The sequence below is a fragment of the Papaver somniferum genome, chromosome 8, assembly GCF_003573695.1.
Source record: "Papaver somniferum cultivar HN1 chromosome 8, ASM357369v1, whole genome shotgun sequence".
In the NCBI taxonomy this organism is placed as follows: Eukaryota; Viridiplantae; Streptophyta; class Magnoliopsida; order Ranunculales; family Papaveraceae; genus Papaver; species Papaver somniferum.
The window spans coordinates 52,254,745-52,273,577 of record NC_039365.1 but is presented as its reverse complement, the minus strand read 5'-3'; positions in this window follow the sequence as shown (position 1 = coordinate 52,273,577).

Below are 18,833 nucleotides of genomic sequence, written 5' to 3'. Positions count from 1 at the left end.
TATTTGTGAAAGTTCATGCTTTCAAGAAAAAATTTGGGTTTTCATGAACCCTCATAAACAAAATTTTCTCTACTGCAACTAGACCATGTCTATTTAATAATATATGTGTCCCTTTCATATTAGGTATTTTTGCTCGTTTCTTAAACTATTCAATAATATATGTGTCCCTTTCATATTAGGGATTTTTGCTCGTTTCTTAAACTATTGAACGAACGTGCATACGTATTTTCAAAAGCAACAAAATTTTCTCTACTGCAACTAGACCATGTCTATTCAATAATATATGTGTCCCTTTCATATTAGGGATTTTTGCTCGTTTCTTAAACTATTCAATAATATATGTGTCCCGTTCATATTAGGGATTTTTGCTCGTTTCTTAAACTATTGAACGAACGTGCATACGTATTTTCAAAAGCAACAAAATTTCATAAAACCCACGCATACATGCACCCATGGAATTTTGTTTTCAACAACTCATGAAAACACCAAACACAAAAAAAAAATCCAGACTTACCTGGACGCCGCCGGCCGGAATTTGGTCAACGGTGGTTGGTGACGGTCGGCGGCGACTGAAGTCTGACAAAATCTTCCTTCCATGCTGCTACTCGCGTGAGAATGGTGAAGGGAGGGAAGTGTTTGGTCGATCAAAAATAAAAGTATTTTAGGGTTTCTTCCCTTTTATATCAATTTTATTTCCAAAACCTAATAAAACATGGGTTTCCTTTTTTGGGATCGGGTCCATAAATCCTAAATCGACCAAAACTGGACTTTCCACCGACCAAACCAACGATGCTTCATCACTCCGTGCTCACGGAATCACACTCTATCACACTGTCAGGGTCCTCACCCGAGCATTTACTCGTACATGACACCATTGGAGTAAATTGAGGATTCTGAGAATACCTTTGTGCAACTGAGCTCAACACTGATCTCGGCGGATTAAAATCACTATTTAATTCTTACTGCGGAACATGACTGTTCCCCACTAAGCAGGGGACTTAATGTAGATGGTGGATTTTCAACGAAGGTCAAAACCGTGAAATCATGATACATGTTTCTGACACGGCTTCAGGCATGTGACGATTCATATTTTGCGAAGCCATGATGATTATGCATTTCGGAAGGCCTCCAGTAGCTGAGCGTCTGATACCTCGCATTTCATCATGCCCTCTATGTAGAATAACATAATTGGGCGATTCTCCGTAAGATTGAGAGAAATAACGCCTTCAGGACGTCGTTGAAACTCAATGTTCCATGAATGCATGAGAGAGACCCCGCTCTACATATAAGAACGATTGGGCAGTTCTACGTAAGATTGAGAGCAATAACGCCTTCAGAACGTCGGTGCCAATCACTGTTCCCTGACTATGTAGAGAGACCGTGTATAGACCCAGACGGTTCTCCGCAAGATTGAGAGCAATAACGTCTTCGGGACTTCAGCAAACATCCGCTGTTTCCTGAGTATGCACCTCAGAATGAGTATGGCGCTTTAACTGGATAATATCCCTTCTGCAATAGATTAATTCTACCGTGACATTCACCACTGGATTCCTAGAAAATAATCTATCTTATCTTATTGCTCATATTCCATGGTCAAACTCACGACTGGTTCTATGTAATGGTAATAGATAAATGTATTGCTCCGATTTCATGATCGAATCCACGACTTGATCTCATGAAATGGTAATAGATACTACTCACTTTTATTGCTCAATTTCATGAATCATTCTCCACTGAATTTCATAAATTAGTAATAAATACTCAGCAATCGGGCAACTGGGCTATTCCTGAGTGAGTCCCATAAAATGGTGCAAGTGTACTCAACCATGATGCACGGACGAGCACCCAAATGCGCGAACGAGCATCCAAAATATGGATAAATGAGGAATCCCGCACAAAATATGAGAGAGAAAATAATAACATTAAAATAATGGAGAAGCGCCCATGGGCCGGGCCCACCGGCCGGCCGTCCATGCCTTAGTCGTGGCCGGTCCCATGCTTCCCCCTTTATTTTCCTTATTTTTGTTGTTTTCATGAACCCATGAAGACTCCTCCTTTCTAGCAAATTTCCTTGTTTGAGAAGAACTCATGGTTTCTCCGTATTTTCGTGGTTTCATGAGAAATAATAATATAAAATAGGGAAAGGAGTCACGGGACCGGGAAACTTAGCCGGCCGGCCATGCCCTAGCCGTGGCCGATCCCACACCTTGCAATCCCTAATCTTTCATAAATTTTTATTTCTCTCATCTTGAGAAACTTCCCTGTTTCAGCAAAATCATGGTTTCTCCATATTTTCTCAAATATTGCTCAAACCATGAAAAAGCCAAAAGTCAACATGGTCACATGACCGACTAGGATATTCACGAAAATATATTAAAGTATTTCTATTTTAATATTTAAAAAATATTGATCAATTGAGCATACATGCTCATTCCGGCAAAAATCAAGAATTTCAGTCAAGATGGAACTCTTCTGAAAATTCACAATGTTGCTCGAACGCACATTAGAAAATACTGAAACTCTCAGTACGGAAATACAGACACCATGGTAACACGTGCATGCCCTCTTGAACGACCAGGGTCATCCCTGGGGCTTGCAAAAAGCCGGTCCCACGCGTTTTCCTAATTTTGACCTAATTTGTGCAATTGCTCATATTGGGTTCAAACTCTTTCTAATCAACTTGGAGTTTGCTCGAGAGCTCACCAGCGGTCCCACGAACACCAAGGGACGGTCTCATACCATCTTGGTCGGTCCCTCACATTTCCATATTTAGGTTTTATCACCTAATGCTCAATCGAGCACCATTTCAATAAGTGATGAAACCAACATTTAATCGTCATTACTTCACCAACCGGTCAACTCATGACCCTGGTGTACGCTCACTCGAGAAATTGGGAATCACATGGACGTCCATAGTCCCATGTGGTCGGTCCCTCCTTCGCTCATGACCTATTTTCAGCAATTCGTCAATTAATGAGCAATTGATCAAAAATTAGGGTTTCGAACGAACGCTCCACGAATCATCATTCTGAGCAGGATTCAAACACCAATGAATTTATGTTGATTCGGCAATCATGATCTGGATTAATTATATAATATTTGGTAGTCTACCAATATTTTAATTAATATTTTTTTGGGTCACGACATCCATAAATAATTTTCCGAATTGTGCAATACCTGCTCAATCCTCCAAAATTCAGTAAATTATCAGTAATTTGCTAAAATGAGCAATACTTGCTCAACTGCTCGAATTTTGATCCACTATCAATATTCAGTAATTCGTCGAATTTAGCAACACTTTCTCAACTGCTCGAATATTACTATCAACATTCAGTAATTCGTCGAATTGAGCAATACTTGCTCAATTTCCCAACTATCAATATTCAGTAATTCGAAATACTTGCTCAATTGCTCGAATATTGATCCAACCATAAAGATCCAGTCATTCGTCGAGCAATACTTGCTCAGTTATTCGAATGTTCCACTGAGCAATTCGTCATTCATGCTCAATTCAACAAAACCTAGACTCATTGTCTAAATCAGTCAACGTGACTAATTAAATACACGTCTGTCATGCAGACTCCACCATTTGTGAGCCATCGATCACGTCAAATTGGGGGATATCAATTAGGGTTTTGGTCTGGCGTCCTACATCAAGTGGATTCATCCACAACGAGAAATGTGAGTAAGTCGTGTCAACGATTGGAGGAGTTAGCAAAGTAGTGGGTGAGTGATCAACCAAGTATTCGCACGACTTGGAACTGGTTTCACCACGATCTCCCACTTTCCCACTCTTTCACTCAAGAAACCGTCACACTTACAGGGATCAGGGTGTTCATCATTCTTGCAATATAAATAAGTCCCAATCGAGGATAACACAAACTTGATCAATCACCATTTGACAACAACTCGATAAAAACTTATTCACAGAACTCAACTTCAGCAGTTCACCATTATTGTAGAAACCTTCAACACATCCACAATCCTTGATCCCGAAAAATTCTCAGCTTCCCTCCTACAGATCAACCCGTATCCCTCTTTGCAACCGAATTGACTCTGAAACGGCCATTGACTTGGTTTAGGCCGGAGTCCTACAGATTGATCTCTCGAATCTAAGAACTTCCTTTGCAGTGCATCTGTGTGAGTGAGAGCAGTTTGGTCGGTTCGAGGAATCTCCATTCACACGGTGATTCCCTCATTTCCTAAAAAACCAGCAAACCGTTTTCCCCATCCACATATTGGCGACCACAGTGGGATATTAATCTTTCGGTTGCAGTCTCACATTTTCACAAAAATGGTTGGTCTTAGGTCTAACTCGACTACTTCGAATTCCAGTCAGAATATTTTGAATGGAAATGTTCCTCCTTCCGACACTCCTTCCAATGGAACAACCGACATGGAAATCCCGACCTTGATTGAACTGGCACGAGTACATGAGATTCATACAAGGAACATGAACCTGATGAAAGAAACGTTGAACAACATATTGAATTTCCTCGTCAGACTGACGTCAAACTTGAGTGGCGCTCCTGCTCAAGAAACTCCGACGATGATGGCTAATCCCTCGACCAATGATCATCCTCGAGCGAACAACTTCACCACATATGAAAAGCCGTTGGAACAAGAGGTCACCCATTTGATCGAGAATCTATGTGAACTCCTGCATTTCTCCAGAGATCAGCGCACGGACATGTTTGCCGCACTCAATAAAATATCCTCTGACACGCGAATAGTTTCATCATCTCCTGTGGTTGAACAAGTGTCCATGGTATCTGAACTTTCGATCAACAACATCACCTTCACTGAGGAAGGACATAACCGAGCCATGTTCGTAACTGCTTCCACTAAAGACTCCGAATTCAGGAGAGTTCTCATCGACACATGTACTTCCACGAATCTTATCACTATGAAGACTATCAAGGAGGACAAAGTTCCACAAAGCAAGATCGTTCATCATCCCATATTGATGACGGGTTTTGAAGGAAGCCAGAGTCACACATACAGGTATGTGTATACGGATCTGAAAGTAGGGACAATTCAATCTACTGTCAAGTTTCATGTGATTGAGAAAGACCCTGACTATCACATGATACTCGGAAGACCATGGCTTCATGACAATAAGGTTGTTCACCAGTGTATGAAAGATTTTTTCAACAACAAAATTGTCCGCATCTCAGCTTCGGTGTCTCATTATGCTCCAGTTTATGATGCTAAGTTCCTGGAACCTCCAAATAGTATCCCCAAACCTCCAAGCAAGATCTACATTATTCCACTCCCAAGTTGTAAGTCTATTGAGAAAGATTAACAAACATCATCAACATATGCTAAATTCGTCAAGATGTCTACCACACCACTCAAGCGTCATCAGAGTCAAGGTACGACTCATAAAAAGTCCAACTTTATTACTGATTATGATGCAGAAGGGAGAGTCATTTATCTCCTTCGTAAGTATTAGCAATTAACAGGGGAGGTCGATGAAAAGTCTCCCCGCCCTGAAGAATCATGCCAGAGTGAGCAATCACCCGATGAGGAAATTCAAGATGCACCACGACAGCTGCAAGATGGCACAAATTCCACAACTGACGATCTTGATACTATTAACATCGGAACAGACGAGAAACCAAGGCCAATTTTAATCAGTTCTGCTCTCTCACCTGAGGAACGAGAAGGATTGATAGGTCTGTTGAAAGAGTACCAAGATATATTCGCCTGGACATACGAAGAGATGCCCGGCTTGGACAATAAATTAGTCACTTATCATCTGCACATCACTCCTGGTTCCAAACCTATCAAACAACCTCCCAGGTAATTCAGACACGAAGTCGAGGAACAAATCAAGGTGGAGATCCAGAAACTACTAGCTGCAGGATTCATCAGACCCATTCAACATCCAACATGGCTGGCGAACATTGCCCCGGTTAAGAAGAAAAATGGCCAGATCCGATACTGTGTGGATTTCAGAAACTTGAACAAGTGCTTCCTGAAGGATGACTTTCCATTGCCAAACATCGATATGCTCGTCGATGCAACCAGTGGTCATGACATGTTCTCGTTCATGGACGGTTAGAGTGGATATAACCAAATCAAGATGTACGAACTTGATGCTAACAAGACTGCATTCCGAACTCCCATTGGAAACTTCCACTACACAGTGATGCATTTCGGCTTGAAGAATGCAGGAGCCACTTATCAGCGAGCCATGACTGCAATATTTCATGACATGATGCACAAACAAGTGGAAGACTATGTTGACGATGTGGTAGTGAAGTCGAAGGATAGGGCGTCCCACCTAGACATTCTAAGACAAGTCTTTGAAAGATGCAGAGAGTATGAATCCTCTGAAATGTTCTTTTGGTGTTTCTTCTAGAAAGTTTTTTGGATTCTTGGTCACTGCAGAAGAAATCAAGGTCGATCCAGACAAAACAAAAGCCATTACTACCATGCCTCCTCCACGAACTGTGAAAGATCTCTAGAGTTTCATGGGCAAAGTCAACTATATCCGGCGTTTCATTCCTGCACTTGCTCAACTCATTGCTTCATTCACTCCTATGTTGAAGAAAGGAGCAAATTTTACATGGACAGCCGTTCAACAAGAAGCATTTCAGATAATACAGCAAATATTACTATCACCTGATGTCATAAAATCTCCAGTGCGAGGAAGACCGCTGATACTTTACACAGCCTCCAGCGATGTCGCTATTGGAGCACTCCTCGCCCAAGAGGATGAAGAAAGCATTGAACGTCCAATCTACTACTTCAGTCGCACAATGAGGGATTCTCAACTCCGATACCCAAAGGATGAAAGGGCGTGTCTAGCATTGGTTCATGCAATTCAGATATTCAGACATTATCTACTATCAAACAGGGTCGTGCTGGTGGCCAAAGATGATCCCATAAAATTCTTACTGTCGAAACATGCATTGGTCGGGAGACCAGTAAAATAACTACTTCAAATGTCAGAATTTGACAAAGCGTGTGTCCCTCCAAAATAAATCAAAGGAAAATCAGTCGCATACTTACTTTCTACTTTCCCTGGAGAAGACATCACAGTGTTGCATGAAGAAATGCTCGGTGAGTTTCCGAAAATTTCAGTCATTCAAGAAGAAACATGGCTACTATATTTTGATGGATCTGCCACTCCAAGCAATGATACTGGTGGAGCGGGAATTGTGCTAGTATCTCCATCCGGTGAAGTTTTCTCACATTCATTCAAGATGGATTTTCACTGCACCAACAATTCAGCAGAATATGAAGCTTTTCTCCTAGGGTTATATTTAGCCAAGAAAGCCGGAGCAAAGCACTTAAAAATCAGAGGAGACTCAAAGTTACTGGTCAATCAAATGAATGGCGTATACTCTCTCAAAGAAATAACACTTGGTCCATTCAGGACCGAGGCGCAACGACTATTAACTCATTTTTATGATGCAACAATTGTCCATACTGGTCGTACCAACAATAAACATGATAATTATCTAGCAACTCTAGCATCCAAACTGCAATTTGATGGGTCCGAGAAATCCATCACTGTACAAAAGCGCTCTGTATCATCTACCTGGATTACTCAAGTCGAAGATGCTCAATCGAACGACTGGAGGTCGCCCATCATTCATGAATTGAGAAATTCTCTTACGGAGGGGAAAATTAGTCTCAAAGAGTTGAAAAACTTTTTCCTGCTGCACGGAGCATTATATTATCGCAATCCTGATGGTTCCCTGTCACGATGCCTTGGAGATGAAGAAGCCAGTGAACAACTCAAACGCATACATGAGGAAGTATGTGGGCAAACCCTAGTGGTCACACTCTACAGAAGGCTTCAAAGGCTTGGTTACTATTGGCCCTCTATGGAAGCTCAGTCGAGGATGCTGCAAGGATCCTGTCCCAATTTTCAAACACCGCCTCATCATTTGGATATTCTAAAAATCCATCACACTGGGGACTGTAGAGAACCTTACACAAAGTATCTTCGCGACAACGATCTTCCATCAGAGAAGAAGGGAGCAATCAAACTCATTCAGAGAGCCAAACGTTTTGTCTACCTAGAAGAGATTTTGTATCGCAAAATCTTTGGTGGGAACCTCCTGAGATGCTTGGATGAACACGAAATTCTTACAATCTTGAAAAAGATGCACGAAGGTGAACACCAAGGAAAGAAGAAATTATTTCTCCAAATTCATGAGAAATATTATTGGCCAACCATGGAAGATGATGCAGCCGCCTATGTTCGGAGATGTCATCAATGCCAAGTTCACGGTAACCTCATTCACACTCCTTGTCTCCCATTAAATTATGTGAGAAGTCCATGGACCTTCTATAGCTGGGGGACTGGATATTATCGAAAAAATCAATCCAGCATCTTCGAAGCAACATGAATATATCATTACAACAACTGAGTATTTAACCAAGTGGGTTTAAGCTATTCCTCTCCGAAGCACCGCTGGAGTCACAATTGTAGCTTTCATCAAAGAATATATCATATGCAGATTCGGTGTTCCTAAACACATTATCACAGATAATGAAACTCTCTTTGCCAACAAACATGCTGCAGAATTGCTCGAGGAATATGGAATCAAACAGATTTTCTCCACACCATACTATCCCCAAGGAAACGTACAAGCGGAGAGTACCAACAAAACCTTGATCCGGATTCTCAGTCGAGCAGTTCATGACAATCCACGAACGTGGCATGAGGAATTACCGATGGCTTTATGGGCTTACCCGTTGATGGTGGTATTTAGCTTAGGGTTAAAATTGTAAAACCTTAGACGAACAGTGACATCACACTTGAGTAATAATGTCGCCACTAGCACATTTATTGAACCATTCAAAATGTCTGCGCAAAATTACAGGGGTACCTTTTCTTTTATATATATCCATACACTATGTTCCACGACAAAAACCCTCTGGTATCGACTGGCTTTGTCTCCGCACATGCCAGCCGCACATGCTATCCAACCGTGCCAATGGCATACCATGCCAGCCACGGCTCCGCGCCAAAGGAATGCCAACCATGCCAGCTGCACCACCGTGCCAATGGCTTACCATGCTAGCCACGTCGTCGCGCCAAAGGCATGCCAACCATGCCAGCCGCACCACCGTGTCAATGGAATACCATTCCAGCCACGTCCCCACGCCAAAGGCATTCCAACCACGCCAGCCGCACCACCGTGCCAATGGAATACAATGCCAGCTACGTCTCCGCACCAAAGGCATGTGAACCATGCCAGCCGCACCACCGTGCCAATGGCATACCATGCCAGCCACGTCTCCGTGCCAAAGGCATGCCAACCATGCCAGCGGCACCACCGTGCCAATGGAATACCATGCCAGCCACGTCTCCACGCCAAAGGCATGCCAACTATGCCAGCCGCACCACCGTGCCAATGGCATACCATGACAGCCACGTCTCCGCGCCAAAGGCATGCCAACCATGCCAGCCGCACCACCGTTCCAATGGCATACCATGTCAGCCACGTCTCCGCGCCAAAGGCATGCCAACCATGCCAGCTGCACCACCGTGCCAATGGCATACCATGCCAGCCACGTCTCCGCGCCAAAGGCATGCCAACCGCACCACCGTGCAAATGGCATAACATGCCATCCACGTCTCCGCACCCAAAAATGTTCCAAATCCATGCCGGCCCTACCAAATACCGTTGTCTGCCAAACGAAGGGTTGCAACAATCAAAGGATACCCTTCCATCTGAGATGCAGATCTCAGCCGTCCAAGTTCACCACCTAACGCGTGACAACTTCCGGCCCAAGGCCAAACATCACGGTTTTGCCAAAAACCTAATTTTGGCCACGCCTAAAAAAATGCCAAAGCCATGCCCGCTCTACCACATGCCGCTGGCTGCCAAACGGAGGGTTGCAACAATCAACAACTACCCTTCCATATGAGATGTAGATCTCAGCCGTCCAAGTTCTCCACCCAACGCATGGAAACTTCTGGCCCAAGGCCAAACATCACGGTTTTGCCAAAACCCTAATTTTGTCTGCGCCTAAAATATGCCAAAGCCATGCCGGCTCTACCACATGCAGCTGGCTGCCAAACGGAGGGTTGCAACAATCAACGACTACCCTTCCATCTGAGATGCAGATCTCAACCGTCCAAGTTCGCCGCCCAACGCATGGAAACTTCCGGCCCAAGGCCAAACATCACGGTTTTACCAAAACCCTAATTTTGTCCACGCCTAAAATATGCCAAAGCCATGCCGGCCCTACCACATGCCGCTGGCTGCCAAATGGAGGGTTGCAACAATCAACGACTACCCTTCCATCTGAGATGCAGATCTCATCCGTCCAAGTTCGCTACCTAACGCATGGCAACTTCCGGCTCAAGGCCAAACATCACGGTTTTGCCAAAACCCTAATTTTGGTCACACCTAAAACAATGCCAAAGCCATGCCGGCCCTACCACATGCCGCTGGCTGCCAAACGGAGGGTTGCAACAATCAACGACTACCCTTCCATCTGAGATGCAGATCTCAGCCGTCTAAGTTCGCCACCTAACGCATGGAAACTTCCGGCCCAAGGCCAAACATCACGGTTTTTCCAAAACCCTAATTTTGGTCGCGCCTAAAATATGCCAAAGCCATGCCAGCCCTACCACATGCCGTTGGATGCCAAACGGAGGTTGCAACAATCAACGGCTACCCTTCCATCTGAGATGCAGATCTCAGCCTTCCAAGTTCGCCATCCAACGCATGGAAACTTCCGGCCCAAGGCCAAACATCACGGTTTTTCCAAAACCCTAATTTTGTCCGCGCCTAAAACATGCCAAAGCCATGCCGGCTTTACCACATGCCGTTGGCCGCCAAACGGAGGTTACAACAATCAACGGCTACCCTTCCATCTGAGATGCAGATCTCAGCCGTCCAAGTTCTCCACCCAACGCATGGCAACTTCCGTCCCAAGGCCAAACATCCTTCTGGTTGGCTATCTTCGATATTTATCATTTTTGCTTGCTGCGGGTTACCACTGGGATGGTCCTTGGTGTTTCTTTTGACGAGGCTTTGGTTTTTCCCACTTCCTTCGTTTTCTCCATCTCTAACTTTTCTGCAAAAATAAGTCGTAGTTGAAAAAACAGAAGCCACGTTGATTTTGTTAGCAAAGTTTGTTCAAAAAAAAGGGCATACACCAAAAGGTTCCTTTAAGCGTTTTCGAAGAGAACACGGCTCGAAGAGATCACATTGGGTATTTAAAAGTTTTCAAAGTTTCCAGGGGAAAACGTAGATCCGACCATTGTAAACATAGATCTACTGACAGATTCAACAATACATTGTGGAAAGTAACAAGTCCACAGGTTTTATAGATGTGCGCCTAATTTCAGCGTATGTTTTGTTAGAAGATATATGAGGATAATGAAAACTTTTAAAAAAAAGTTTTGTCAAAAAAATCATATTAACCATGAGGAAAAATATAGATCCGAAAAGGTTTTTTCAAGGAGAACATGGATCTATAATGTTTTTTGCAGAAGCATACTGATATAAAAGAAAACATAGTCCAAGAACGTTTTTTTTTTCCAAAGAAAACGCGGGTGAGTTGTTCGAAACTTAAATGTAAACTGCTCAAAACACCGTTATCGGGGGAATAGTGCTGAGAGCCAAAAGAGCAAAATCACATGGAAAGATAAATCTTTTACCGGGACTAGTGTCCCTGTTTCTAGCGCCAGAGTATGAACACATAAATTACGATGGGATCTACGTGCTCACAAACAATATTCGCATTTCATATAAAATCAATAAGAGGAATGAAATACACATAAGATGATATGAGTTCGAAGCCTATCAGACTATGAGCCTTCGGGCTCGTCATCGTCTGGTCACAGGGGATTAGATTGAACCGTGCATACGATCAAAACATAACAATAAGACAAAAAGTAAAATGCTGAATGTAAATGAGACAATGATTTACGTGGTTCAACACTAAGGCCTACATCCACGGGGTTGGAGTTTCACTATGTATTGAAGAGTTACAAAGATAGTTAAATGGTTCTCTCTGAATAACGAAGCTAAGGGGGAAATGGAACTCATACTTACTCTTCCTATTTCTCTCTCTTTAAGATCTCTCATTCTTACTAAAAACTGGCCGACCCATCAGTGGAGAGGGGTATTTATAGGGATAAAACATGGGGTCCAGTGTTAGGGACAGCTGTAGCCTTATCTTTTTGTTCTTTGTGCTGATCCCGATGGTGTCTTCGTTCGCAAATGATGCCTCCAGTGGTCATGTATGGTAACGATGGGTCACCTCTTTCGCCTCCACAGGTTAGTTAACACGTACCTTATGTTTAGAGTGTTTAATGAGGGTAGTTGGGCTGCCTGCATACACCGGACAGGTGTCTGCGGCTCCTGTCCCATCTGTGTCAGTATATCCAATCTCCAACGTTGATCTCGGGTCCTCCTAGAGATGGAATAAAGTAGATCCTAGGATGCTCTTCAGTACTTCTCAGTGGATCAATACTTTACTGGTCCTAGGTTCTTAGCTGTCGGATCCGCTTGCTGATGAACATGTGTAGATGATAACTGTCCCTTGGGTATAGAGACGTGGCATCGTGTCTTGATGTCTCAGGCTATGCATCTTCCACGTGTAACTCTTCCAACACGTGACAGATGATGAATTATGTGTATACAAATGCTATGCGAAGATAAATGGTGTTGTCTGTGTTTGATGTCGTGGTTGGCTCGACTCGATGACCGAGGAGTCGTATAACACTCCATGGTATTCTTGGAATATTGGGGAAGTCGATGCGAACACTTATTTTTCTAACATATGATTGGATAATTAAGTGGACCACAAAGGCATATGCGATTCTTGTTGAAGATGGGTTTCGGTGCATAGCTAGTAAAATGTATTCCGAACTAGTAGAGACAATCGATATAAATATTTTACTTATGGGGGAGTCCTCAGGAGGGTTTCAAACATGGTTTTAAATTGTTTGTTTTATCTTGAGTATTTTGTTTAGTTAAGAGGGGAAATGACTTTTACTAATCTTTATTTTATTTTTTGTACGATAATTTTACTTAAATTTTTCACGACCAATTAGTGTCACTTTCTCTTTTTATTCTTTTACTATTTTTTGACCCACTGGAATAATCTATCGATATCATAAGCGTGTGAGAGATTACCTTTAGTTGGGGTCTGACCCAACTTACTATTTTTTCCTTCAGGAAATCAAGATCGTGGAGCAGCTTGACTTTTAGACTATACTAGGTATCACCCCCGCCTATGGCGGGGGCTCAACCTTTTATTAAAAGTCCATGTTTGGATCCTGATTTCCATCATATATATATATATATATATGTGTGCATGCATGCATGTATTCATGTCTTTTTAATTCAAATGGCATCACCATCTATTTTGGACAATGGAGAAGTAAAATCTTGACTACCTTTTTTTTAGTCTGATCCTTAGCATTATAAATAAGTTCAGTGGCTTTATTAACACAACCAATAGCATTCGAATTAAGTTCTAAGCAATCTCCTAAACATAGCCTCATCGTTTTTTTTTCCTCAAAATCTAATAATCAATATACAAACGCATATATGTTGCATTATTTAGACATATTTCCTTTTTACTTAAAATTATTTAGAGGTTTGCATTGGTACATATTGCTTTATGTCCCGAAAAACATCTTTACTTGTAGGATTTGCTGCAAGAGATGCAACACAAATTCACATACTTAAGTATGGTTTGACTATTCATGCCAATAATATTTTGATTTTTACGTGCCTAAACTTTTTCAGTTGCAATGAAAACGGGATAGCCTCTGCATTTTCCCCATCAACATATCTTTCATGGTGAGAAATTCATCTAGTTGCAGAAATTCTTTTAACTCTTTTAAAGCAGTCTCCAACTCAAGGTTTTGCTTGATGAGGATGCCCTTCTTGCGTGATAAAAGTTTAATTCAGTCGTTAACAACTCAATGTTGAAATTGTATGTTGGTCATCTCACGTACGCTATTATACTCTCCAACTGTTTAATTTGAACTTTTAACCTTTTTATAGCATCACGCATTCTTTACCTTTTTGAAATATTTAGTGCCCGAAAAGCTTCCATGTTGCTCTTTCACTACAATACCACCAGATTTTGCTGAACTGTAGAACCCTGCTCCTGTCTTTCGTCGGGATGGATACAAATTTGGCTTTACTCAAAGCTTTTTTCATGGCAAGGACAGCCTTCGTTTTTTCCTTCACTTATCTCTTCCGTCAATAAAACTTGATATATGCCAACCACTGCCAGGACCAAGGATCTTCTAAAAGCACGAAAAGTTTTATCTATTTGCGGTTCAGTAACTGAATATCTAAAATTGGAGGTGTTAAAGAGAAACCACTTCTACAAACAAACTTCTTTCCTAGAAGAAAAGATATTGATTCACTTATATTATGCAGCACTCCCTCACGCTAACTTCTTCTTCTTTTTCTTCTCGCCTCTGCCGCTTTTTTTCTCTCTCTTTCTATTACAGTGACTGCCACCAGTTATCACCACGTTCACTACCACAATCACCAGCTTCTTTTTCTTCCTTCGTTTTCTTCTTTTCATCACATTCCACTTGTTTGGCATAACACTTATATTTCAAATTCACTCTTGGCCGTTATAGAAAATCATTGTTGTTAATATTATGAACGATGTTTCCAAATTCTAAGCTAGACAAACAGCTTAAAAACCTATCTAGAGTTTTGGGAATCGCAGATTCTATATACTTATTTTTGGATCGGCCTGTGTGTCGAAGATTGTTCTAAATATAGAGTTTTGATTAAACTTTACAACTTCTTTATCAGTTTCATAAATAAAATTCATTTATTTTTCGGGTTATTGTTAATATGCTCCATACAATAGCCTGATTTCCATTTGTTGGCTTGACGGTTAAAGTGTGTAAAGTGGTCCATGAGTATGGCACACTTTGGATTTTAGGGAGGCCGACCTAGAATTCGAAGTGGGGCGTGATAAAAAATGACGCTTTTGATCCAACATTTCCTCTAGTCTCGGAAGAAAAGTTCGATGAAGTTTTCTTGTTCATTGGATCAACAAGACAGTCATTGGTCCATATAACACAATTCTTTTTACAATTGTAGAAAACCTTTGTGTTATCTTTACAGGCAAGACTTGGCTCATCACATCACTTTTCTTATCTGAGAGTTGGATAATTAAGACCAGTAATATGAGAAATTGGTTTGATTACTTCCTTAAAAACATCCAGATAAGAATGTTATGAAGTTTTTTATTCCGCAAACTAAAACGACATCTTCTCTCAAGATGACCTTTGTTTCTGCAGTAATAACATCTGGAAGGAGAGTTATTAACTTTTCTCATATGACTAGTTTTAAGAGACTACCTTGGTTTGTTAAAACTTCTGTTGGCAAAAGTAAAGTTTCACTTTTGCCATCAGTGGAACTCTTATGCTAGAGGTTGTCATTAACGCAGATAAAATTGACCACACCACAACTTGGAGTGTCTATTCTTTTCTAGCCCAAACCTCGTGTATCACGATGTTTCTTACATGCTCCTAGAATAGTGGATAACTTCATCGAGCTAGTGTTGAACTTTTTCAAGTTCTCCTCCAGTGATTTGACCTTATCAAGAGCAGTTTTTAGGTCAGTCTCAAATTGTTTTTCTTTAGCGAGAAAAACAATTTCTCTGTCACTAAAACAATTTTTTTGAGAGTCATATCTTACTTCAGATTCAGCAAGTTCTTCTTTCAACTTAAAGATATTTCGACGAAGATTTTCACATTCATAATTATTTGAACGCACATCTTCCTCGTGATCTTTAAGAAGGGATTGTTAGATATTATATCCACAATCATAACCTTTAAAGAGCTTTCTCAATTTCTCGTTTTCCAGACAGAGAGGAGTCAGAAACTCAGCCAAGCAAGATGTTGACTTCTTTTTCTTTATGATATGGTCAAAGAAATTGATGTATTGAGAGACTTCCTCATCAACGTCGTATCCATTGTCTGAATCACTTTCATCTGAAAGATCATCCAACTATTCATCTAGGCGTGTTTCCCAGTTATACACAGTTTTTGACAATGGAGAGGATGGGAAAGATTCCTCAGGAGAAGCAGAGCTTTGAACCAAGTCAAAATGTTTGTGAACTGGTGATGCGTTTATTGAGATAGCATTACTGTCCATAGATCCAGATTGCTACAAACACAGACTTATGAGGTCTTAAACGTGTTTGCCTGCTCTGATATCAATTGTAAAACCGAGGGTCTAACAACCACACCCAATATTACATTTAGGAAATCTGTATGTACTAACTCCAATATATTTCCAAGAGAATCAACTATACAGTGAGACTCAATCAAGGAAAATACATCCAAGAGTTATATCTCAATTTATCAAATCAATCTGCGATCGAACAGATAGAAATCTTTGAGCCAGATTAATATGAGAAATAACTTGGATGGTACCAAAGACCATTATCCAAGTGTCAATCAATTTATATCAACAACCAAAGGTTGGATTATCTAATTGATTGAACTGCGCACAACCTGTGATATTTCAATTATATAAAAATATAATGCGGAAAAGAAATAACACAGACACCAGAAATTTTGTTAACGAGGAAACCGCAAATGCAGAAAAACCCCGGGACCTAGTCCAGGTTTGAACACCACACTGTATTAAGCCGCTACAGACTCTAGCCTACTACCAATTAACTTTGGACTGGAATGTAGTTGAGCCCTAACCAATCTGACATTGATTAAGGTACAGCCGCGTTCCTTATGCCTCTTGAACCACTATGGATACTGCGAAATTGATTCACTTAGCTGATCTCACCCACAACTAAGAGTTGCTACGACCCAAAGTCGAAGACTTGATAAACAAATTAATCTCACACAGAGAAGTCTATTTAATAGATAAATCTATCTCCCATAGAAATACCTACGAGTTTTTGTTTCGTCTTTTGATAAATCAAGGTGAACATGAACCAATTGATAAACCGAACTTATATTCCGAAGAACAACCTAGTAATATCAATCACCTCACAATAATATTAATCATATGGAAGCGAAACAAGATATTGTAGAATCACAAACGATGAGACGAAGATGTTTGTGACTACTTTTTATCTTACCTATCGGAGATTAAATCTCGAGCAAATCTTAGAGAACAAAGTAAGATCAGAACACGCAACTACATAGAAAATAGATGGGTCTGGCTTCAAAATCCCAATGAATTCTTCAAGTCGTTAACCTATAATGGTTTTAGGAAAAAACCTAGGTTAGAGGAGAATCAACTCTAGTCGCAACTAGTATCACGCAAGAGGTGTGGGGATTAGGTTTCCCAGTTGCTAGAGTTTTCCCTTATATAATCTTCAAATCAGGGTTTGCAATCAATGTTACCATGGTACCAAAGCATTCAATATTCACCGTTAGATGAAAACCTGATTAGAGTCGAGCTAATATCTTTCAACCGTTAGATCGAACTTAGCTTGTTATACACAAATGAAATGTGACATTTAGGTATGAGTAACCGTACCCAAACGTGTGCACATAGTTGGCTCAACAATAAGTTAGCCATATGAACACTTTCATATCAACCTTGTTCATCTTAATCACAACTAGTTCAAATGACTCACATGAAACTAGTTATGGAGTTGTTCAATTGTTTGTATTCTCATAGAAGTATACAAGACATAATTGAAGCAAAATCGATTTTGATTCACTTGATCAGTTCATAAACATTATAGCCACGGTTTGAAAAAGGTTGCATTCCTTAATATATAAATGTATTAGTTCATGAACAAACCGATTTTAGAACTTAACCCACTCAAGTATGCAAACGGGTAGGCATACCTAAGTGGCCAGACATAGTTTGGGTTCGCCAGTATGCGAACAGGTACGCATACCTCCAAACTCAGTTGAATTCCCTGACTTAAACTTTACGCCAGTACGCATATGGGTATGCATACTAAGTTTCCGGACTTTCAACTAACCAACCAGTACGCATACGTGTATGCATACTATGGTTCCCGGACTTTGAATAACTTGCAACAGTTAGCATACAAGTACGCATACTGTGCCATATTCAATCAATGGTTAATCATTCTAAACTCCATTTTAATCATTGAAACATTCTTGGAAGATGGGAATAGCTTTCTCACACAAACTATTAGCTTCAAAGCAATTTTCAAGTGGTCAATAGATCAATACGAAACATTCCGATTCTACATCAAATGATTGTCTCACACAAATCATGTAAGATGTTCTCATACGATTTTCACATGATCATCTTTTGACTTTCGTCAAGAATAAAGATGAACTTGGTTAAAGCGAAAGCTTACCAACACATATTTCGAGAAATATTTAAGCGAGTTAAACTCAGCTCGAAATATCAAATGTGTATACTATAAAGTCTATATAGCTATACAACTTTTGTCTAAATAGGACATAGAATGGAAATAGACTTCTGAGTAATAGATGAGTTCAAGTCTCCACATACCTTTTGTTAATGAAGTTCCACAAGATCCCCTTAGTAGTTCTTCATCTTCAATCGATGAACGCCGTGAAGTCTAATGCTCAACTAAACATTCTATCCTAGTCCGAGACATAGCTATAAGTAGACTAGAAATCAAGACTTATAGTTTTGGCAACTAAACTTGACAACAAGCTTGAGATAGAAACGCTTGCGAGTTTGACCGAGCAGTGCTCTAACAAAAAGTTTGAGGTGTTTCAATTAATCTAGTTTTATCTTCTCTTTTTTTTTTCTTGGTTCTTTTGTATGGTTTCAAATTTTAACTAAAACTGACTGTTGATCTCTAATTTCAAATAAATTGAACTAACCTTTTTCTTGACTTTTGTTTCTTGTACTAACTGATATTGCTTGTGG